The sequence below is a fragment of the Lathyrus oleraceus genome, chromosome 1 (assembly GCF_024323335.1).
Source record: "Lathyrus oleraceus cultivar Zhongwan6 chromosome 1, CAAS_Psat_ZW6_1.0, whole genome shotgun sequence".
Lineage (NCBI taxonomy): Eukaryota > Viridiplantae > Streptophyta > Magnoliopsida > Fabales > Fabaceae > Lathyrus > Lathyrus oleraceus.
The window spans coordinates 128,235,384-128,259,539 of record NC_066579.1 but is presented as its reverse complement, the minus strand read 5'-3'; the positions used below and the strand labels follow the sequence as shown (position 1 = coordinate 128,259,539).

At 37.9% G+C, this 24,156-nt stretch overlaps 1 pseudogene; it reads right to left on the bottom strand.

Moving 5' to 3' along the window:
• Nucleotides 1–16,768: 16,768 nt before the first annotated feature.
• Nucleotides 16,769–16,868, bottom strand: LOC127116066 (uncharacterized; annotated as a pseudogene).
• Between the last annotated feature and the right edge of the window lie 7,288 nt (nt 16,869–24,156).

Here is a 24,156-nt window from a genome sequence, read left to right as displayed (position 1 = left end):
TCATTCAATCCAAACTTACAATATTATCCAAGTTTATACATCATGAAAACTACAATCCAAGCATTACAACATCAACATTCCCATACATGGCCATAAACCATGGTTCATTCACAAGTTACAACCATTTAAACCAATTACATACATATTCATCATAATGCATAATCTGAATAAAAAAGAACAAGAACAAAGAGCTTGGAACTTGGCAACCCATCATGGCATCCTCCTAGGCATCCATATTCTTCCATTTGGCCATACCACATTGAGTTCACTTTGGGCCTGCAAAGCATAGATTCATCATTAGCAAAACAGAGCCAACAACAATGTATTCTCTAACTGCTAACTGTCATAACAAAAATTGGACAATATTTTCTAACTGTCACAACTGAATCTCTAACAGAAATATAACCGAATCTTCAACTGACCATAACGATTACAACATAACGAATAACATAGCAAGAGGCAGTGTGTATCATGTATAACAGTACACGATTGAAAAATGGAAATCTTCACAGCGGCTTTGACAGAAAATCAATACAACATCTTCATAATAGTCAAGTGAATCAACTAATCCTAATTAACAGGAGCCGGGAAATTCTAACCCCTTTAATCTTTTGATCTTTTGATTAATCACTTAAGTTAATTATAGTTTTTGATTGATCTTGGTGCTGAGATGTTAATATAGATTGTGATTAGGATTAATTCTTAGTTTTAGAAATATTAGGATTTAATATAACTTTAGTGATGATTAACTTAATTCTTAATTAGGTTTAATTAGGTGATTCAGATTTAGAAATTAGGTTTGATAAATCGTTTGATTAGATTTAGTTTCTTAATTTTCCATAATTAATGCATGATTGATTAACCTTGCCACGGTTAGAATTTTAGTCGTTAGGTTTTGATATTTCTTTTTGTAGATTTTATGTGGATTAATATGATTAATATGGATTGTATCATGGTTAGACCTTAGGTTAAATTTTCATTCGTTTAGACTTTTGTGTGGTGATTTGTATGATCATGTAAATTAGAATTCAATTCTTGATATAGATTGTTAATTTTCCATTTGATTGATTGTGATCCTAATTCATGTTTAGGTAGAATTTAATTCGTAGAATTAATATTCATTCTTTAATTGTCCATTTAATCAATTCGTTGGTGTATGATCATATTGTAAATTGGAAATCCCATTTCAATTTAGCGGATGTTGTCTTGTATGTCTAATTTCATTTTCCATGATCATATGATAGATCTTTGATTATTTTTCATTGATTAATCCATTACCTTTCGAATCGATTTTAACCATTGAACATGCTTACATATTGATGCATCATTCTCATTCATTTGACTTAATCTCATGCTAACCCTTTTGTTGCTTTGTGTTTCCACATGTGTCTTTGTGATTCGCTCACTCCTAGGTAGTCATGCTCCTAACAATTTCATTCTCATTCGCTAGCTTTGTATTGCTTGAAGTACCATGCACTTGTATGCTTTAGGCATGGTACATAGTGTAAAAGTTTGTAACTTGTATTCTTTCCATTCCCATGTATGTTGTATTGTATGGATCCATCCCCCCATTGTGGGTTCAATGTCCCCCCACCCCATGATCATGTAATAGCTTAGATTTATTGCTTTCTAGTTAGTTCACCATGCATGTTAATCGAAAAAGATAAAATACAAAACGATAAATAAAGCATTTCAAAAGAAATAAAAGGTACTTGAGTCAATGTCAAGTTTATTTTCCTAATAAAACTCACACCAATGCAACGTGAATTCTTGATCCAACGTCAAGTATTCTCCATCCACTCCATGATCCATTATATCATTTCTTCTCCATTCTCTTCTCAAACTCATTATATATCTCACCTCCATTCTTTATACATTTTTTCATAATAAATTCAAACACTTGATCCAACGTCAACTTCCTTTTTTTCAAAACCATTTTCATAACAAATTGGAATGCAAAATGGGGTGTACGTGTTTGTACACAACATTCAGGTAATTGGCTTGTCGACCGTACCTAGCCTGAGGACCCGACACTTGACTTCCCCCCTTAAAACAACTAACGATTCAAACAAGTTAGATCTAGGTGCTATGAGGGAGAAAAAGAGTAGTTAGGACTCCATGGTCCTCTCGATTCCTAAGTACTCTGATTGTTGACCGTACTTAGTCAAGGGTCAGATACTTGTCGCCCTCTAAGTTCCAATTATTAGACTTGCCAAACTCTTTTCACAATTAAAATCTCTTTTTTGGATGAAAAAGAGTGGTTAGGACAACATTGTCCTCTCAACTCCCAAGTTCTTGGACTGTTGACTGTATCTAGCCAAGGGTCTGATGCTTGTCTCCATACATAAAATCAACCCCAATAAATAAAATCATCTTTTGCCTTAGGGATTTCTACTCAAAACCTTTCAATAAGAACATGTTACTTACGTTATACCGTGAACGAAGCTTAAGCCTCTGTCTGCGAGCAAGTAATGTTTGACTGCTAGAGTGCGAACCAAGCGTATCCATTTTACCGTAAACAAGCAAATACTTTCCGCTCCCATGACAAAGTATACAAGCAAGTGAACAGCATGCGAACGTTAATACTTTTAAATAAAAACAACCAAACAATGTTCCGCTTGTGAGCCAAACTACAAAGCTCTGACTTCCTTATTGCACGTATGAGGATACGTAGGCACAAGGGCCAAAATCCTTGGCGAGCACACTAACTTAAAACTTATTTTCTCTCCCTATCCTATTCTCTCATCTCATTCCCAATAGCAAGCAACTTACAGATAAATAACATCCATACACATTTGATACGAGGAAGTGGTTCCCATGGAGTACCATGGATGTGAGGGATGCTAATACCTTCCCCTTGCATAACTGACTTCCGAACCGCTCTTGGTTGCGAGACCATTTCTCTCATTTGGGGTTTTATCGCTATTTTCCCTTTCCTTTGGAATAAATAAAATCCAGTGGTGACTCTGTATTTTTAGCGGCGCTTCAGCTAGCGACTCTACTAGGGACATGCAGATAGCTTGTTGGGACTTCCCCAATGAGCTGGCGACTCTGCTGGGGACAATATGGAGTTCCCATAAGAGAGTCAAGCCTAGCTTGCCTGTATCCTTTTCCTTGAATGTTTACTTCAGTTATCGTTTGCTTTATTTATCCATTCCTGTTATATACATTCCTTTTATATATATCTTCCTGTTATATATGTATTATTGTGATGTTGTGGGATTGGATCTAGTGCTTGAGTGAAAAGCCCAATACACAGGCTTAGAGAGTTCACATAAGATAGGAGGGACTTTGTGTTGACCTGTCGGACGTAGTTGTCTTGAGAGGGAGACACGGATATCCCACTTGGAATAAATTCTTTTTGGAGTTTCGCTGGCACGTGAGTCACGTTCGCACTGACAGTCATTCTTCCAAAGAGAGTCCATGACTCCAAGGACCTTAGACAACCCATGGCTATCGAAGTTGAGGGAAACCTCACTTAGAGAAGATCATCCTGAGGGTATTGTTAACTCACAAGTTGTCTTGTGGCGATAATGATACTTTTGCCTCATGATCCGTGAATCTAAGCATCTTCATAAGTCTTAGTACTCACCTTGTGATGGGACATGTTTCTTGCAGGGAAATAAACCTTCAACCTACCCCGAGCTTCATAATCAATTTTTCCATGATGTTGCATGCCATTTCATCATATCATTCAGCATATGCATTCCTTTGGGAACATAAAAACATGTTGCATTCATAACTTCATTCCATCAGACCTATCCAAGAGAACTCACTGTTGTTTGGCCTTTGTCCAGAACCTGCTATGATCAAGTTGACTTCCCGACATTCATACAATACGCTTCATGCCAACTGTTCCAAATGTCATGAACAACCCCGCGCAGGCCAGTACATCTGCAATGCTGTATTCAAAGCAGTGGTAAATCTGAAGAAGTTGTATATGTTGATCAGATCCCGTCAGCTTTTGCCAGAACAAGACCCCAAGCTGGGGGAGGAATAAGGCTGATCACTCTAGTAATCATTAGTTTATTCAATCATTTTTCATGTGTAATTTTTCTTGTTTTTCATTTGTAGAATTCACTTGTAATAAACTCGTTTATTTTTTAATAATAATGACATTGAAATAAATATGCATTGTTTTGAATAAATCCATTCGTGTCCACTCATATTTCTCATCGGTATCAAACTTTTGTTAAGCAAAGTCAAAAGGAGAATGACGAAATTGAAAACACAATATCACTACACGTACGCTTTTGAATAGAACCTTGTTGATGATTGTAAGACCCCAATTTTGACCCTAAGATCTCTCATGCAATTTCATCATAAGCATTAGCATTGGGACCATACCTTGACATCCTCCTTACCCCTCTTTCATTGAGTTTGTTTTGGGAGAGATCACCAAGCACCATGTGATTGTATCATACTTGTATATTATCATTTACTAACCAAAATACAAAAATATGCCTTTGCATTTACCTAACTCTTTTGTAGGTAGGGCATGATCTCCATTGATCTATCAAGTTTATATCTAGGGTTTAAGACCCTCATGACAAAGAGAACACCCATGAATTGATCCAAGAATGGTTATGAGCATCATATATGAGTTCCATTGATTCCTACATGTTATATTGATCAAGTTTTCTTCAAGAGTTTGAGGGTGATTTGCCTTGGAAACCCTAGTTTGATTGGGTATCTTGAGTAACTTCTCCAACAAGCTATCTCACCAATTGATCAAATTTCTCAAGGGAAACTTCAAAATTCATCATCTTATGCATATATGATCTACCATGAGCCAATAAAGTCAAAAGAATTGAAAGGTTAATAAGTTGGTTGATGGTGGTTGGCCAGATGAATTCATCTGATCAAAACTGGGTCTCCCTAGACCCTATCTCCTACAATTTTCACCATATGAAAATTATTCCAAGAGCAAAGTTACTCTAAATTACATTCCAAACAACTTTCATGTTGATATCTATAACTAGTTTTTCTCTGAAAATCATTTTCTATGTTGAAACATTATAGGTCATTTTGTCTAAACCCTAATTTGAAAGTCAACTTCCCAAGGCCATAACTTGCTCAATTTTTATGAGATGAAATATTTTCAAGTTGCACAATCAAATTAAAGATGTCTACTTCAACTTTGATGTTTGGAGTGAAAGCTAATTCAATTTTTATGAGCATGTGATATAAGGTTACATTATAGGTCATTTTTTACCTATACCATTGAACAAGTGATTTTTCCAAACTTCAAAAATGCATAACTCTATCATTACAAATCCAAATGACATGAAATTGGTGACCATTTTGAATTTCTTTGAAATAGATACAACTTTGATGAAGACAGTTTTCTCATTTGAAACTCACATAAAAAGTTAAGTAAGGTGGAATATTGAGATATATGGCTTGACACTTAGAAAATTTTTCAACATGTTGAAATTTCCAAAATTCCACCTCAAAATTCTCCATGTTCCAAGCTCCAAATGAAAAAGTGTTGAACATCAAACTTGTTCCCTTTGATCCAAGCTTTCCAAAGAACCCAAGTTCATGCATTTTGGATGAGGTTTGCTAGGTCTACGCATGGCTTTAACAGAGTTGCATCTTTGGCAAGAATCAAGCTTCAAAACTTCAGGTCACTTTGCCTTGCCAATCAAGCTTCCATTCAGACTTCATTTGGATTGATTTTGAACCTTTTTGCATTGCATCATGGGCCTGAACATGCCCATGCACTTGTGCCATCACCATTGCTAAAATTGGACAAAATTTGAAGTGTGCAAATATCATTCATTCATGCTATAAATACATGCTCTCTATGCTCATTTGAATCACACCTTGCACGCCAGCTTTTCCCCCCATTGAAACCCTCTCATTCCAAAGGAAAACCTGATAAATTTTAACTTGTAATTTGAGTTTGAAGCTCGACTGTTGGAGATTCAAAAACTCCAGGATCCAAAGCCTTGTAACCTCTCTAATCACTTCCTACTAGCTTCTCAAGTGTGATCAGATCGTGTTTGGAGCAAGCAACATCAAGAACAACATAACATTGAAGGTAATTTTCAGAAAACTTCATCTCTTCGATTCTCTCTTAATTTTACTCAATTCTCTTGGATATTTGGTTGTCTGAAGTCCTACCAATGTAGGCAATAAAGTTGAGTTGCTTAGAGGTTAAATCGAAGCAACTCAGTTGACACACCTCAAAATTAAACTCCTCATATCTTTCTATATATGTGGAGTTAGTTAAAATTAAGGTCAGATTCGTGCTCTACGCCATTTTTTCTTTCAGATCATGTCCTCCTTTTTCATTTTCTTGATGGTGATGAGTGAACCAGTCCGACCAGGGTCACCGGAGAAGATGACCGACCGTTGGACTCCGGCGATGCGCTGGAAGTGTTCAGAGCCATTGATCTGTTTTAAAATGTTTTAATCTCACGCGTAGTTCTGATTACCATCCCTGTGGCGCATTGACTTAAGTCCACGGTGGAAAGCGCGCTGAGGACCACTTGATCTGCCACCTCAATTAATGAGGGAGATCAATTGGCTCACATTTTTTGCTATTTTCTGATTTTCATTTTAATCCTTTTATTTTCATTAATTCATATTAATTTTAATATTGATCTAAAAAATATGAGAGTTTCACCAAAAAATTTCAAAAAATTTCCTCTTTCATATTCTGAATTAAAATTATTTTTTAGATCATTATTAATATTTTTCATGATTTAATTGATTTTGTGATTATTTTTAATTGTATAAAAATACTTTTAAGTCTTTAAAAATTCTGAAATTTTTTCTCCAAGGTCCTTTGACCTTGTTTGACCTATGATAAATCTCATGGCCATTTATTTGGTATTTTGATGAGGTTTTAGGAATTTGACAAACCATATTTAATTTAAATGCCTTATTTTAGTATTTTTAATTTGAATAAATGCCAAATAATTTTGTTGACCAATTGTGATGACTTGTTTGAGTTTGAATCTTGTTGTTGGGCCTTGGTCAAGGTTGATTTGACTTTGTCAAGTTAATATCATTGGATTAGGGGATTGATGGAATATGCATTCCATCTCCCAAAATGAATGGATGATATTAATTTGGTAAAAGTCCTCCTTTGATCAATTTGAGTTGTGATCCATTCCCCTCCCTCTTCATCTCATTCCCATTCTTTATGCATTCATCTCATTTGGCCTATGATATCTCAAAGTCCTAAGGCTAGTTGATTGAAAAATCAACATAAGTATGAATGAGATTAGGCCACCTCTTTTGCATATTCTATTTGTGTGTGTTATGTTTCATGAGCATAGTCCATTATACTATGTCTCAAACATGCATTAACACCAAAATTCTATTGCCCGACCTCAAATAGTTGTGACTTATACATAAGTCCAATTACGATTTCTTAACATAGCGCTAAATTTGTGACACAAAAGGCATATCATTCTAGTTAGTGAGATTGTAATTCTCCCCTCTTTCATGGTATTGTGTGGAAACTTGGCCTTTTTTCCTTCCTTTGGAAGATGTCTTGGCTCAAGGATCCATGCGTGTGATAAGTGGGTTGAGTGTTCTCCAAAGAATGACTAAAAAATGAAAAGCAAAAGCAAAACAATACTAACTTCTAACTCATTAACAACTAACTTTTAATTTCAAGCCATTTACTTTAATGTCATTTAATTCTAGCCTTATTTCATTTGCCATTGTTCATATCATTCTAATTGTTTATGTTAATGCAATTTTCACTTTGTCCACTTGGACCATATTGTGTGATATATCTTGTTTGTGTATACTTTGCTTGTTTGTGTGGTCTTTGACCATTAATGTACATAATAACAATAAAAACCCTAAAAAACTTTTGTGTGGACTGTTGGCTTGATCTTGGACAAATGGACTTAGAACTTAGGCAACACTCCTATGCTAAAGGACTTGGCCAATGCCAACTTTCTGTGAAACCAAGTGCTTGCAATTTGAAACTTTATCTGATACATCATTCAAGATCCCCCTGAGTTCATCTGCAACATGATCATTGTGAAGCTGTTCTTTTGAACCTGTGACTTGTGGAATTCATCTGCTACATGCACTAATTTGGAGAAGACCATGAAGTGGCTAAGTTTGGATGTGGCTATCTTTATTTGATGCATTTGCTCTTCAAGACAATATAATTATGCATTTGTGTGTTGCTTGATTCTAAATGTCCAAGGGAATTATGGGTTTCTGTTGACATTCTTGTCTATTGGATTGCTACCCATTTGGTCAGATCTTTTCAACTCTTAACTTTTAATTTTGTGCATAGGATTAGTCTCTTTATCTTCTCCCCATTTCTTTAATTTCAAAATCTCTCCCTCCCTTTTAAAAATCTTCTTTGATTGAACTTATTTTGTTCTAAACTTTGACCACTTTGTAAAAAGATAGAAACTTTGGCCTTATGCCATTGCATTTTTAAATTCCTTTTTCTTAAATCAAACTCGTAAATAAACTTAACTTTACTTGACTTAAACTTTCAAAAAGCCAAAAAGAACTAACTTATTCAAACCATTTTTAGGCCTTTGTGCCTTTCAAACTTAATTTTTATTAAAAGCAATGCATCCACTTTGAAATTTGTATCACGAACTACGAGGTTTTGATCCCTCATTTTTATGTTGGTACGTAGGCACAAGTCCGAAGGTCTTGTCAAACACAAAAATATAATTAATGAATTCTTTTCTCACCACCCCATTCTGTTTGTTCTTAAACATCATTTTATACCAAATACATATGCACACAAAAATGGCTCCGTAGGAGTAAGTAGGACACTTTGGGTGTTAATACCTTCCCTCTGTGTAAACAACCCCCTTACCTGTAATCTCTGACATTTTATTAGTTTTGATTTGAAAACTTCTTACTTTTGGATTTTGTTCGTACTTTTTCCCTTTTCCCTTGGAAACAATAAAAGTGCGGTGGCGACTCTTGTTATTTGATGTCTTGCTTATCCATAGCTTGATGATCATGAATTTACCGCTACAGAAATTAAGTGGCGACTCTGCTGGGGAGTAGTCTCTAGTGGGTTTAGCCTACTTTTTGTGTGTAAATATTTGTATATATGTGATGTTTGTATATGTGTATGTGTGATATAATCTGCTTGTTGTGTTTGGTGATCTCTGAGTGGTCAGATAAGTTCTAACCCGAACTTGAGTGCAATTAAGATAGGAGGATAGTATAGTCATGTTCGACTTGTGTGGAGTAGTCCTTAACAAGTTGGCTTGAGATCCATCTGCTCAGTGGAGACTCTTTTAGATTTGGAAATGTCACACAAGTATTTATGGTTAGGCATTACTATCTCTAATTTGGGTCCGAGAAGTTGAGGATCGTAAAACATTTACCCCCTCTTGGCCTATTTAGATGTAGTGCGGAAACTGTCCAAGTGTAGACTTGATAACAGTTGTTATGCGATACTACACTCATACGAGTTTTTCTTGAGAATATTATGGGTCGATGAGTCAGTCATCTTAACCTGTAATATCCGATAGATGGAATTAAGACTCTGGGAACTTTTTAGAACATGATCTACAGGTTTTATCCTTAGTTCACTCCTTTGGGATGGTTCTTAACCAGACTCCATGCTCGTGACTTACAACAAACCCTTGATTCTTGGTTGATCCAATCAAGTCTTGTCAATATCAATGGAACTTGGATGTTGATAAGGTGCAAACCATAATCCACCAAAATGGATGATTGGTCTTGGCAATGACTTGATTCATCCCTTGACCTTTGTTTTCCTTGTGTGTGATCCCTTATTTGTGATTGTTGCATTCATGCATTCATGTGCATCATAACATTCATCACACAAAAATTTCAAGGAACTGAGGTATTATTTGCAAATATTTTCAGACCATGGATTGTGGACGAAGGAACACTAAGAAGTACAGTTTCAGATATCCCGACTTGAAAGAGTTAAGGAAGCTAGCATCTTTTGTATTAGATCCCTTGGACTTTAAACAACGTCATGGGAAGCTTTTCTCCATCTTGTCTGCTGATGTGGTTGAAGGACTTTTGAGTGTGCTAGTGCAATTCTATGATCCTCTCTACCGTTGTTTCACTTTCCCAGATTTTCAGCTTGTAGAGTGCCTTTTAGTGGATTGGAAGAGATTCCCAGATCTCATCTTATTGCTGAAGCTCTTCACTTAAAGAAGTCTGAGATAGAGGCTCATTGGGTGAAGAAAGGAGGATTGTTTGGGTTGCCATCTGATTTCCTCATCAAGGAAGCTACTACTTTTGCTCAAGCCGGTAGTGTGGATGCTTTTAAAGCTATTTTTATGTTGCTCATTTATGGATTAGCTTTGTTCCCTAACATTGACGGTTTTGTTGATGTTAACGCCATTAGACTTTTCTTGATTGGGAATCCTATGCCCACTTTGTTGGGTGATATGTATTTCTCTTTGCATCTAAGGAATTCTAAGGGTGGTGGAACTATTGTCTGTTGCATTCCTCTTTTGTACAAGTGGTTTATTTCGCACTTGTCTCAGACACCTGCTTTTGTGGAGAACAAATAATGTCTACGATGGTCTTAGAGACTTATGTCTCTCACTAATGATGATATAGTTTGGTATGATCCTTCTTGGAGCGGTTTGGAGATTATTGATAGTTGTGGAGAATTCTATAATGTTCCTCTCATTGGTACACAAGGAGGAATTAACTACAACCCTGCTTTGGCTCGTCGTCAGCTTGGGTTCCCCTTGAGAGACAAACCTAATAACACTTTGTTAGAAGGTATTTTCTATCAGGAGGGTAAAGATCCCTAACATTTGAAGTAGAAGATTGTACATGTTGGCATAATGTGCATAGTAAAGGAAGACCCGAGCTTGGTCCGTGCAATTGTGTAGCTTTGGAAGCTTACACTCTTTGGGTGAAGAAGAGAGCTTTGGAGTTGAAGATGCCTTATCCTTGTGAAATACCTATGTCTATGGTTGTGGTTGAGCCATTAACTCTCCCTAACCAAGATGTAGAGGAGTTGGAAGATGCACTCGTCAAGATGTAGCAAGAGAAGGATATGTGGGAAGAGCGTTTCCGTGCTTTGAGAAAGAAGCATGAAGAGTCGCAGTTGGAGTCTAAGGACAAAGATGCACTTATTGAGCTACTTGAAGACCGAGTGACGAAGAGACAGAGAGAGCCAAGGGTTTCATCTTCTAGCATGCCTCAACCTTCCGTTGCCTGGAAGAAGATTGTTGATCAGCTTGTCCTCAAGAAGACTCAGATGAAAGCTTCTTTTGAGGCCGAGATTCGATGCATTTAAAGGAAGTATGCGCCTTCAGCCAGATCTTCTGACGTTGTTAGGGATCCTTAGGATGACTGGTCTCCTTTTCTCTTGTATTTTTCATTTGGTTTCTGAAATTGTACTCAGTGTAATCCTTCCGATTATATAAATGAAAAGAGATTTTTGGTCATATGAAAATTATTGCAATTGTTGATATATATTTGCAAATAATATAAGTAAGTTCCTTGAAAACAATAATAAATAATCAAGCATTGCATTTCATGCACCATTTGCATAAGCAGGTTTCTCTTTCTCCAGATGTCTCATGGTGTTTCTTCTGTGCTTTAGCCAAGTTGACTCATCAGTACAACACCCGCGCCAATCACTTCAAAATTATGGAGCATCTAGAACAAGAGAACAGAGAGCTGAAGGACGAGATCGCCCGCCTGACTGCCATGATAGAGTCAGTTCTTGCTACTCAGAGTCAATCTTCTCCAACGCCTGCAACTCCTCCTCCTCATAAGACGGTTATCTTAGAGGTGGCTACCTCTACCATGCCTGCTGCTACCGCTCATTTCGCGCCCACCATGCCTGTTGGATTCCCCTGGGGAATGCAGTCTAACTTTATGCCTGAAGGCTTTGCGCCTGCTTTTTCTTCTATGTCGGCATCTAGCCCGGTCATGTCTGTGTCACCTCCCGTTGTACACACCTTACCTCGTGTAGAGGACACCATTTATTACTCCGAGCCGTCTGAGGGTCCGGATGTCTACGAGAAAATGGATGAAATGAAGGATCAGTTTCTTGAGTTGTGCAAGGAATTGAAGACGCTAAGGGGTAAGGATTTGTTTGGAAAGAGGGCTGCTGAGTTGTGTTTAGTTCCTAACGTCAAGATCCCGGTGAAGTTCAAAGTGCCTGACTTTGAAAAGCATAAGGCGAATACTTGTCCGCTCAATCATCTAGTGATGTATGCTCGCAAGATGTCTACTTAGACCGACAATGATCAACTGTTGATTCATTATTTCTAGGACAGTTTGATCGGTGCTGTGCTCCGTTGGTATATGGGGATGGATAATGCAAGCGTTCGCACTTTCAATGACTTGGGAGAGGCTTTTGTCAATAAATATAAGTACAATATGGATATGGCGCCTGATAGAGACCAGCTAAGGTCTATGTCTCAGAAAAATAAAGAGACATTTAAAGAGTATGCGCAGAGATGGAAGGAATTGGCTGCCCAGATCACTCCTCCTTTGGAGGAAAAAGAGATGACAAAGATCTTTATGAAAACTTTGAGTTCATTTTATTATGAACGAATGATTGCTAGTGCCCCCAGTGACTTTACCGAAATGGTAAACATGGGGATGAGGCTTGAGGAAGGAGTCCGAGAAGGACGTTTGTCGAAAGATGAAGCATCATCGAGTAAGAGATATGGTAGAAATTTTGGGATGAAAAAGGATAATGAAGCGAATTCAATAAGTAGTGGGAGGTAGAGGAGGCCTCAGATCAGAAGGAATCAATCATCCCATCAACACCGTCATCAAGTATCTTCAGTTATCCCTATTTTTTCTAATAAACAATCAACACCAGTTCAACAACCAAAACATCAACAACAACAACCACAACAACGAGCAAACACCTACAACAACAACAATACCAACAACAATCATCATCAACAAAACTTAGAGAGAAAGAAGGTCTCTTTCGACCCGATTCATATGTCTTATGCAGAATTATACCCGTCTTTGGTTCTCAAGAACCTAATCCAACCAAGAAACCTGCCGCAGATTCTAGAACCACTTCCATGGTGGTACAAGCCTGAGCTCCGTTGTGCTTTTCATCAAGGAGCACCCGAACATGATATAGAGAACTATTATCCGCTCAAGTATGAAGTCCAAAAGCTGATGAAGAGTGGAACGGTGTCCTTCGAGGACCGTGCGCCGAATGTGAAAGCAAATCCGTTGCCCGCCCATGGGAACTCTTCTGTGAATATGGTGGATGGTTGTCTTGGAGAGTTTAAAGTTTTTGATGTGCGTTTTATCTGAAGATCCTTGGTGCAGATGCATAAGGATGTTTGTTTGGTATGTGATTGTGAGCATGACCATGACAGTTGTGTTATTTGTAGTGTTAACCCGAGGGGTTGTGAAATTGTGAAAAGGGACATCCAACGACTGATGGATGAAGGCATGATTCAAATTGTTCAATCCCGTCATCTAGATGATGATGTAAATGTCATAGTTCCCATTTTCAAGCAGCTAGAGAGATTGGTAATCCAGTACGACAATAACAACGGTAACAATGTCATCAATAGATCAGTATCGCCGTTGGTTATACGATTAGCGGGCCCAGTTCCGTATTCATCTGATAAAGCTGTGTCGTATCAGTATAATGCTACAATGATAGAAGGTGGTCAAGAGGTCTCGTTGCCTACGACTAGCTCTATGGTGAGCATTGCTGATGTTACCAAGGTGACCTGCAGTGGTCGTGTGTTTGGGTCGGTGTTCCCAAAGGATAAGGAAGAATCAGTTGTGAGTAAGAAGGTGGAAGTGCCTGTTGAAGATCCAGTCGGTGTTTCAAAGGGTAAGTCTGGTGAATCCAGCGATTTGAAGGCTAACAACGATGATGGGGTACTTCGGTTAATCAAGAGAAGTGAGTTCAACGTGGTGGAGCAGTTGCTCCAAACCCCCTCAAAAATCTCAGTGTTGTCTCTACTCATGAATTCTGAAGCGCACAGAGAAGAACTACAAAGAGTTTTGGAACAAGAATTTGTAGAACATGATGTTACAGTGGATCAATTCGATCATATCATGGCTAACATCACTTCCTGTAACAATCTTAGCTTATGTGATGAAGAACTCCCTGAGGAGGGAAGGAATCATATCTGGCTTTGCACATTTTTATGAATTGCAAAGAGGATGCTTTGTCAAATGTGATTGTTGATATCGGGTCATCAATGAATGTGCTTCCAAAGTCAACTCTGTCAAAGCTATCATACCAAGGAGCACCTATGAGGTATAGCGGTGTAATCGTCAAGGCCTTTGACGGTTGTGGAAGACGGTTATTGGTGAAGTGGACCTTCCAGTTAAGATAGGTCCGAGTGATCCTCAAATTACTTTTCAAGTAATGGATATCCACTCGACCTACTGATAACATGAAATAATATCACACTTTTGGACTCGATTTAATTAAATTATATTATTATTTGACTCGATTTATTTTATATTATTTGATATTACTTGGTATTTTCCTTCTATTTATTTCAGGTAACATTATTTGAAGCATATGTGAAAAAGAAAGAAAAGGGGATGCAAAAAGAGGATTCTCTAGGAAAAGCATTCCACTAAAGCCCAACCCACAACTACAAGGAGAAGCGTTGTGACGCTGTGACGACCGCCACACTCACGTGACGAGCGTCACGCCCCTCTGCTTAGTGTTACGAGCGTAACACATGGTGTGACGGACGTCACACCCCCACTCCTATTTTTTGGCTTTGACGCGTAACAGAAGCACGTTCTCTCCTATTTTTCCTCTGACTCGTTGACACGTTAGAAAACCTACTGAAGAGACTTTGGAATAAATAGTTACTTTATGGATGAATATAAATAGACCTTAAGGGATCCAATTGAAGGTTCCTCTCCTTTCCGCCGTGCAAGTTTTTACAGCAATATATTTTCCAGCATTCCATTTTCTCAGCATTTTTTATTTCCTTAGCATTTTATTTTCTTTTCTTTGTTAGCTTAATTTTTTAGGCATTCAATTAATTTTCTCACAATAGTTTCTACACCGGAAACTATTGTGTAACTTTCAATGGATCTAACCTTACGTTAGATCATAGTATTTTACTTCTTTGTTTTTATTTTACTGTCTGATCGAAGATTGTGAAGAACAAATCCAACCGGTTTGTGGTGGAGTGTTCAAGCATCGAAGCTAGGGAACAACCAAGATTTCTATTAATTTTACAGGTTAATTATTTTATTGTTTTAATTTATATATGCTCTGTACTGCTGTTTATCTATACTGTTTGTCTGATATGGCTATATTTAAGCATAATTATTGTTTAGGCTTGTTTAGCATGTCCGACTAAATAAATTTAGATGTCGGTATGTAAAGTAAGCGGAATAAAGGAATCAAAACTGAGTTGGTTTAAATTTATTTCAAAATATAATCACTCTTTTTATGGTCTCAATTTACAGAGTTAATACCAAAGTTTTTGTACGAGAGTAAAAGACATAAATAAGTTAAAATCAATAGAACGACGATTTGAGCTTTTAACTGGACAGTGTAAATTGGACATTAACTTTAAATCAGGGCGAGAGCAATTTTTAAAGTTAATTAAATTCTAATCATTTTCAAAAATTATTTTTAAAAGTTAAATGTGAGGACGAGAGTTAAGCATTTAAGTTTAATCATATAATTTAAGTCAACAGAGCGAGAGTTTGAGACGAGGGTGTTTAAACGGTTAGTATTTTATTAAAAAAGAGTTTCTATAGATTCCATTGCTTTCAAAAAGTGATTTTATATTTAACTAAATAGTGAGAGCGTACATTAATATAAAGTCATAGTCTGATTCAACAGAGCGAGAGTTTGAGAAAAGACTTTTAATCAATAGTGTCTACTGAAAGGACTTATTTTAAAACTAAGAAACCAACGAAGATTTGATTCCCTAATTACGACGAACTACATACCGATATCCGTGTTATTTGATATTTAATCTAGATCCAATTTTAGTTTTACTTTTCCCCCTAATCATCAAAGTATCATCCGCCTTAGCTTTACGAAGTAACCTTAGAAAAACGGTATATCGATTCATTAAGTCCCTGTGGGATCGATATCTTTTAAAACTACGCGATTAGACTGTGCACTTTCAGTTAATACCCCAATAGACTCATAAAGTCGCGATCAAGTTTTTGGCGCCGTTGCCGGGGACTTTTATTCAGTCGATATCGTAACTCTTCTGTTACGCTGTAGAGACTAAGGCATTTTTATTTTTTCCTTGTTTTTCGTTGATTTGTATGCCACACACTCGCTCACAAGGAGAACCGTTCTACTTACGAATCAATGACGTTGAACGATATCTCCGAGTCTTACGATGAATTCGGGAGTATCGTGCTGCAAACAATCTTCCTCCAATCGAAATTTCTGATCTCAAAAATCTCCTTCCTTCGCCGATACCCGAGATGGCAGAACCAGCTCGTGCTCTTCGAGATTACGCCGCTCCATCGCAAGATGAGCCGCATTCGAGTATTGCTCGACCCGCAATCGAAGCAAACAACTTCGAACTTAAACCTTCGCTGTTGCAGGCAGTGCAACCGAACCAATTTTCTGGAAATCCTACCGAGGATCCAAACCTTCATTTATCCGTATTTGTCCAATACGCTGATACTGTTAAAGCTAATGGTGTCACTTCAGAGGCAATTCGACTTCGTCTCTTTCCTTTCTCGTTAAGAGATAAAGCTAGAAGATGGCTTCAGTCTCTTCCTTCCAACTCAGTCACCACATGGAATGAGTTGAAGAAAGTCTTTCTTGCCCGATATTTTCCTCCAAGCAAAACAACTATGTTAAGAGCCCAGATAAGTGGATTTAAGCAGAAAGATAACGAGTCTCTTTTCGAAGCATGGGAAAGATACAAAGACATGATGAGACTTTGCCCACACCATGGTTTAGAGGACTAGTTAGTAATTCATACCTTCTATAATGGTCTCTTGTACAACACAAGGTTAACAATAGACGCCGTCGCTGGTGGTGCGCTTATGGATAAACCTTACGCTGACGCTTATCAACTTATCGAGAGCATGGCCCAAAACCATTATCAGTGGGGAAGCGACCGAACGATGGTAGAAAAACCTCAAACAAAAGGGGGCATGTACGAGATAAGTAGCCTTGATCATGTTAATGCAAAAGTGGATGCTCTTGCCCAGAAAATTGAAAGTTTGAATGTATCACCTCCAGCCACCGTGGTTGCCGTAACTCAAAATTGCGAAGTCTGTGGAATTCAAGGTCACACTCCTACAGATTGTCAACTCCTAACAGGAATCCAAGCAGAGCAAGTGAACTATGCTCAAGGAAATCCCTACTCGCATACCTATAACTCAAACTGGAAGAACCATCCTAATTTTTCATATAAGAGTAATAATGCTTTATACGCACCAGGTCAAGCTCCCAGTCAAGCCCCAGCTATACCTCCTGGATATCAAAAGCCGACCCCATCTACACCTAACAATAACGTTCCTAGGAAATCCAACTTGGAAATCATGATGGAGAACTTCATAGCTTTTCAACAGCAAACCAATAAAGAGTTCTTAAACCAGAATGTACACACTAACGAACAAATTAAACAACTAGCAAGTAAAGTAGATTCCCTGGCTACCCATAACAAAATGCTGGAAACACAAATCTCGCAAGTAGCTCAACAACAAGCGCCTACTGCTGCCCCAACTGGTACATTTTCTGGACAACCCCAACCTAACCCGAAAAGCCACGCTCATGCAATTATATTAAGAAGTGGAACAGAGGTAGAAGGACCGTCTGACCCAAGGATTGAAAACCAAAACTCTAAAAAGTCAACTGAGGAAGAAAGTAAACCTAAGGAAAAGGAAGAGTGTAATAAGGAAACCGTAGAAAAGAAAGAACCTTATGTACCTCCGCCACCTTACAAACCACCTATCCCTTATCCTCAAAGGCAAATTAAAACCAAAGACGCGGGCCAATTTAAAAAATTTGTTGACCTACTGAAACAATTAAACGTCACCATTCCTTTTACAGAAGCTATTACACAAATGCCCTCATATGCTAAGTTCTTAAAACAAATTCTTTCTAATAAAAGGAAACTTGAAGATAGCGAAACCGTTACACTCACTGCTGAGTGCAGCGCGATAATCCAAAATATGCCTCCTAAACTTAAAGACCCTGGTAGTTTCTCTATACCCTGTCACATAGGAAAATTTGTCATAGACAAAGCTCTATGCGATTTAGGAGCCGGTATCAGTGTTATGCCCTTGTCCATATGCAAGAGACTGGAAATGGGAGAATTAAGACCAACTAAAATGTCTGTGCAATTAGCAGATCGTTCCGTTAGATATCCCGTAGGAATTCTTGAAAACATTCCCGTGCGCATAGGTCAATTCTACATCCCAACCGATTTTATAATTATGGATATAAGAGAAGATGAAGTTACCCCCATTATATTGGGAAGACCATTCTTAGCAACCGCCGGTGCTATCATAGACGTAAAACGAGGACGATTCACTTTCGAAGTAGGAGAAAAGAAAATTGAGTTTATTCTTTCCAAATTTTTGAAAGCACCTGCAATAGATGACACATGTTACTTCATGGATATCATCGACGAATGCATAAAAGAAACAGAATTAGAAAATGACAAATTGTCTGACTATCGTGTAGAAGACAGACTGAACCAATGTTTAGCAATAACATCGGATCCTACGCAATGCCTTAAGAAACCAACCCTCGACCTGAAAACACTTCCCAAAAATCTGAGATATGAATTCCTAGACTTAGAACTTGAACGACCAGTGATAGTCAATGCAGACCTAGGAAAACTCGAAACCGAAAAACTCCTACATATCTTAAGAAAATATCCAACCGCACTAGGATACAACATCAACGATCTTAAAGGGATAAGTCCTTCTATTTGTATGCACCGCATCATGCTAGAAGAAGACTGTAAAACTTCTAGGGAACATCAGAGGAGACTAAACCCGATCCTGAGTGAGGTAGTGAAGAAGGAAGTAACGAAATTATTAGAGGCAGGTATCATATATCCTATATCTGATAGCAAATGTGTTAGCCCTGTACACGTAGTACCAAAGAAAGGGGGTATAACCGTGATCGAAAATGAAAAAGGAGAAACTATAACCAAAAGAATCGAATCGGGATGGAGAATGTGCATTGACTATAGGAAGCTAAACAAAGCAACCCGAAAAGATCATTTTCCTTTACCATTCATAGACCAGATGTTAGAACGATTAGCCAAGCATTCTCATTTCTGCTATCTGGACGGTTACTCAGGCTTCTTTTAAATACCAATTCATCCTGATGACCAAGAAAAGACAACGTTCACATGTCCTTTTGGTACCTTCGCTTATCGAAGAATGTCGTTTGGCTTGTAATGCTCCTGCAACCTTCCAAAGGTGCCTGATGACAATATTCGCCGATTTTCTCGAAAACATCATGGAAGTCTTTATGGATGACTTTTCCGTATGCGGACAAAGTTTCGAAGAATGTCTTGAAAACCTAGAAAGAGTTCTAGAACGATGTGTAAAAGTAAACTTAGTACTTAATGGGGAAAAATGTCACTTTATGGTACAAGAAGGAATTGTTTTAGGACACATCATATCAAATAGAGGAATTGAAGTAGACAAAGCCAAAATAGAAGTAATCGAAAACCTTCAACCTCCGAAAACTGTGAGAGAAGTACGAAGCTTCTTAGGACATGCCGGTTTTTACCGACGATTCATTGAAGATTTCTCTAAAATAACTAAACCTTTAACCGAATTATTAATGAAAGACGCTGAATTCACCTTCGACAATAAATGTTTAGAAGCATTTCAAACACTTAAACAAGCATTGATCTCCGCGCCCATAATGCAGACTCCGGATTGGAATGAACCATTCAAAATAATGTGTGACGCAAGTGACTACGCCGTAGGCGCTGTTTTAGGACAACGAAAGGATAAAAAACTTCACGTCATATATTATGCAAGTAGAACCCTAGATGAAGCGCAAATGAATTACGCCACGACCGAGAAAGAACTTTTAGCAGTAGTATTTGCACTAGATAAATTTCGTTCCTACTTGGTCGGAGCTAAAATAATCGTTTACACTGATCACGCTACCATTAAGTACCTCTTAACAAAAAAGGACGCTAAACCTAGACTCCTAAGGTGGATCTTGTTGCTACAAGAATTTGATTTGGAAATCAAAGATAAAAAAGGAACTGAAAACGTAGTAGCAGATCACCTTTCTAGACTTGAAAACCTGGAACCGGAAAGAACATCGATCAATGATGATTTCTCGTACGATAAACTTATAGCTAATTTGGAAGAAAATAGAGCTGATGAACAGGTAGAGACCACCTTGGCTATATGCGTTACACCATGGTACGCTAATTTTGTCAATTATTTAGCCGCCGGAGTAGTTCCACTTGATTTATCCTACCAACAAAAGAAACGATTCTTCCATGACATAAAACATTATTACTGGGACGACCCTTTACTTTTCAAAAGAGGCCCCGATGGTATTTTCCGTCGCTGTATACCTGAAGAAGAGATAGAAAGTATAATCCGACATTGTCATTCCGCTCCTTATGGTGGACACGCAAGTACATCCAAGACCTGCTCTAAAATCCTACAAGCCGGTCTTTATTGGCCAAACATATGGAAGGATGTGCATGTCGTTGTCAAGAAATGCGATAGGTGTCAACGCACAAGAAACATATCTAGACGTGACGAGATTCCACAAAAAGGCATTTTGGAAGTAGAAATTTTCGACGTGTGGGGAATAGATTTCATGGGACCTTTTCCACCTTCTTTCGGTAACAAGTACATACTCGTAGCGGTTGACTACGTATCAAAATGGATTGAAGCTATAGCTTCTCCAACAAATGACACACGAGTAGTAATTAGACTCTTTAAGAATATAATCTTTCCAAGATTTGGTGTCCCAAGAATAGTAGTCAGTGATGGTGGATCGCATTTCATATCTAGGATATTCGAAAAACTATTGTTTAAGTATGGTGTAAAACATCGAGTAGCGACACCTTTCCATCCTCAAACCAGTGGACAAGTGGAAGTGTCTAACAGAGAAATTAAACAGATATTGGAAAAAACAGTCGCCACCTCGAGGAAAGACTGGTCATCAAAATTACCCAAAGCTTTATGGGCATATCGAACCGCTTACAAAACTCCCATAGGAACAACCCCCTTTAGGCTTATTTATGGTAAATCTTGCCACCTCCCAGTAGAGTTAGAACATAAGGCTTATTGGGCTATTAAAAATTTAAATTTAAACTATAAGGCCGCCGGTGAAAAGCAAATTCTTGATATAAACGAATTAGAGGAACTTAGACAAGACGCATACGAAAATGCCAAAATCTACAAAGAAAGAACGAAAAAATGGCATGATAAACGTATATCGAGAAAAACTTTCAAACAAGGCGATGTAGTCCTATTGTTTAACTCTAGACTTAAGTTATTCCCAGGAAAACTATGCTCTAGATGGTCAGGCCCTTTCCAAGTCACTAATGTCTTTCCTAGTGGGGTTGTGGAAATTAAGGGAAAATCTATTGAAGCATTTATCGTAAACGGGCAGCGTCTGAAACATTATCACTATGATGAAAACAATGAAGACTCGCAAGTCCTGCACTTAGACGTATTGTCTCCTAAATTTATAGATTAACATTTAATAGTTTTATGTCAAGCTTGCGACATTAAACAAAGCGCTTCGTGAGAGACAACCCACAAATTTTTACTATTTTTTCTTTGATTATTCTTTTGATTTTATTCGGTATTCATTCTTCATTTATTTTATTTTATAAAACTTTTCTTCTTTTCTTCTTTCGGCATCTGGCCAAATCCTGACTAAATTCTTGTTTTTCTTTTCTTTAGTTAACACTAACCTGATGGGACATATTGATCGTATGGGTATCAAATTCCGAGGGAGAGCTCAGAGACAAAAATTTGAAGAAATAGCGGAGAGAGAGATGCACCTAAGTTTTTATGCTGATGATTGGGCAATGACTGTCCTTGGACTAAGAGAGAGTGTCCTATATCTGCTGAGTCAAATAGGGTGGGAAACCACTCCTATTCGAAGACAATTTGTTACTTACCGGAGGCTAACTCTAGAATTCCTTAGCTCCCTGATGTATTTACCAAACCATGGAAAAGGAATAAACCGAGGTTTCATTCAGTTCAGGATGTTCAGTATGGAGTATCAGTTTAACATTCAAGAATTCACTAACCTTTTAGGGTTCCCTACTTCTTTTGATACATTCACCATGAGCCAAGAAGACCTTTTTGAATATAGAGAGCTTGAGCATTTTTGGGGAAGTTTGACAGGAAATGACGACCCCGAGGAACATGAGTTTCTTTCTGGAAACATACATAACCCGACCTTTCGTTATTTCCACAAGATCCTAGCACACACTCTCTTTGGGAAAAGATCCAACATTACCACAGTATCACGTGATGAACTCTTCATAATATTTTGTGCTTCCCAGAACCGTCCAGTGAATGGTGCCACTTATATATTGGCGAGTTTTGACCGCCTTATTCAAGACGACCGTGCACCGATCCTAATAGGAGGATTGATAACTATGATTGCTAATGCTATTGGATTGCGCCAACCCATGCTTGATTTGAACCCTTTTTGTGGCATTGAGCCTATGAATATACCTTTCCTCTTCAACACTATGTTTATAGGAAACCTTGGACCTGAAGAGTTTGAATTAATAATTAACAACCAAGTTCTTTACCTATTCACCATGCCTAGTCCGATGACTAGTGTCCATAACCGAAATAATTGGCTCTACAACCTGAATGGAATACCTTCTCCTGTTAGATCTGTTGAATCCATCCAAGATTATGAGATTTGTGACGACCAAATTCCTTATGCTGAGTCTGATCCACAGACACCAACTGGTTACCATGATGTTGCCTCTCCACCTCATCCTATCCCGTCCGCAGAATCGGCAATACCTGATCTTAGACATCATATGCCCGAAACTGATTATAACACCGCCATTCAAGTTTTGATGTCAAAACAAGATGCCATTAGAGAAGAGTTAACTAATATGGGACATGAATTCATGGAATACATGAGTAGGATGACAAATCAATTTCACGAGTTGCTACACCGTGTCAATTCCTTTGCTCCTCCGGCCAGAGATTCTACAAGTGGCTAGAAGAATTGTAGTTATTTAGTTTTAGTTTTAGGAAATTTATAGTTTCGTTTGACATTATTTTTATCTTAGTATTTGTTTTTCGCATGTTTTCTTTTATCTTCAAATGTTACATTATGTTTATTTTATTGAAGCTATTGGCATTATTGGTTAAATTTTATTTTATTTTGATTTATGCAATATCTACAATTACCAGTAATGATATTCACTGTATGCAACTTACATGGCCTATTAGAATATATATATATATATACACTATGGTGTGTAGTAGAATAGCATACATGGCAATTCAAAAATATAACAATAGCAAATATAATAAACAAAACAAAAAAATAAAAATAAAAACAATTTATGAAGCACCCACGTAAGCAGTCACGAGCGCCAGTGACCGTTGCAAGCTCACCGGTGTGACGAGCGTCACACAAGCCATCACGGTCGCCACGCAACCCATGACGCCCGTAGCACACCTTGTCACGAGCGTGACAGCTTCAGAACAGGTGAACGTTGGTGACCGTTGGGGACATGACCGTTGCTCCCCATCTTTTCACTTCTCCATTCAACTCACCTTTACTTCATTCCACTCACATTCATCCACATTTATTTCCCCCTCACCCACTCCTCTTCCCAATTCCAAAACTTTTCCTATAAATACCTCCAATACCTTTCTTCCTACACCACATCATTCCAACAAACCACTTCTACACAAATATATTTCATTATCTTTTCCTTCTTTTTACCTACCTATCAATATGGCGGAGAACCAACAATTCGGAAATATTATCTTCCGATCTGAAGATGATAACTATCAACGGGAGCAGTTCGTTCGGTTCCAACAACGCGGTGTCGTATCTACCAGGTATCCTGATTTAAATTGCTTACAAGAATTATGATTACTTCAAGGTGTGCAATGGATGCTTCGGCTTTCTGATTTAACCTTTCTTTGCACACAAAATCACCCTACTTACCCATCACTCACTTTAGAGTTTTTAAGTTCTTATTCTTACACCACTCCACCCGGGGAGGACGAATACTTAAC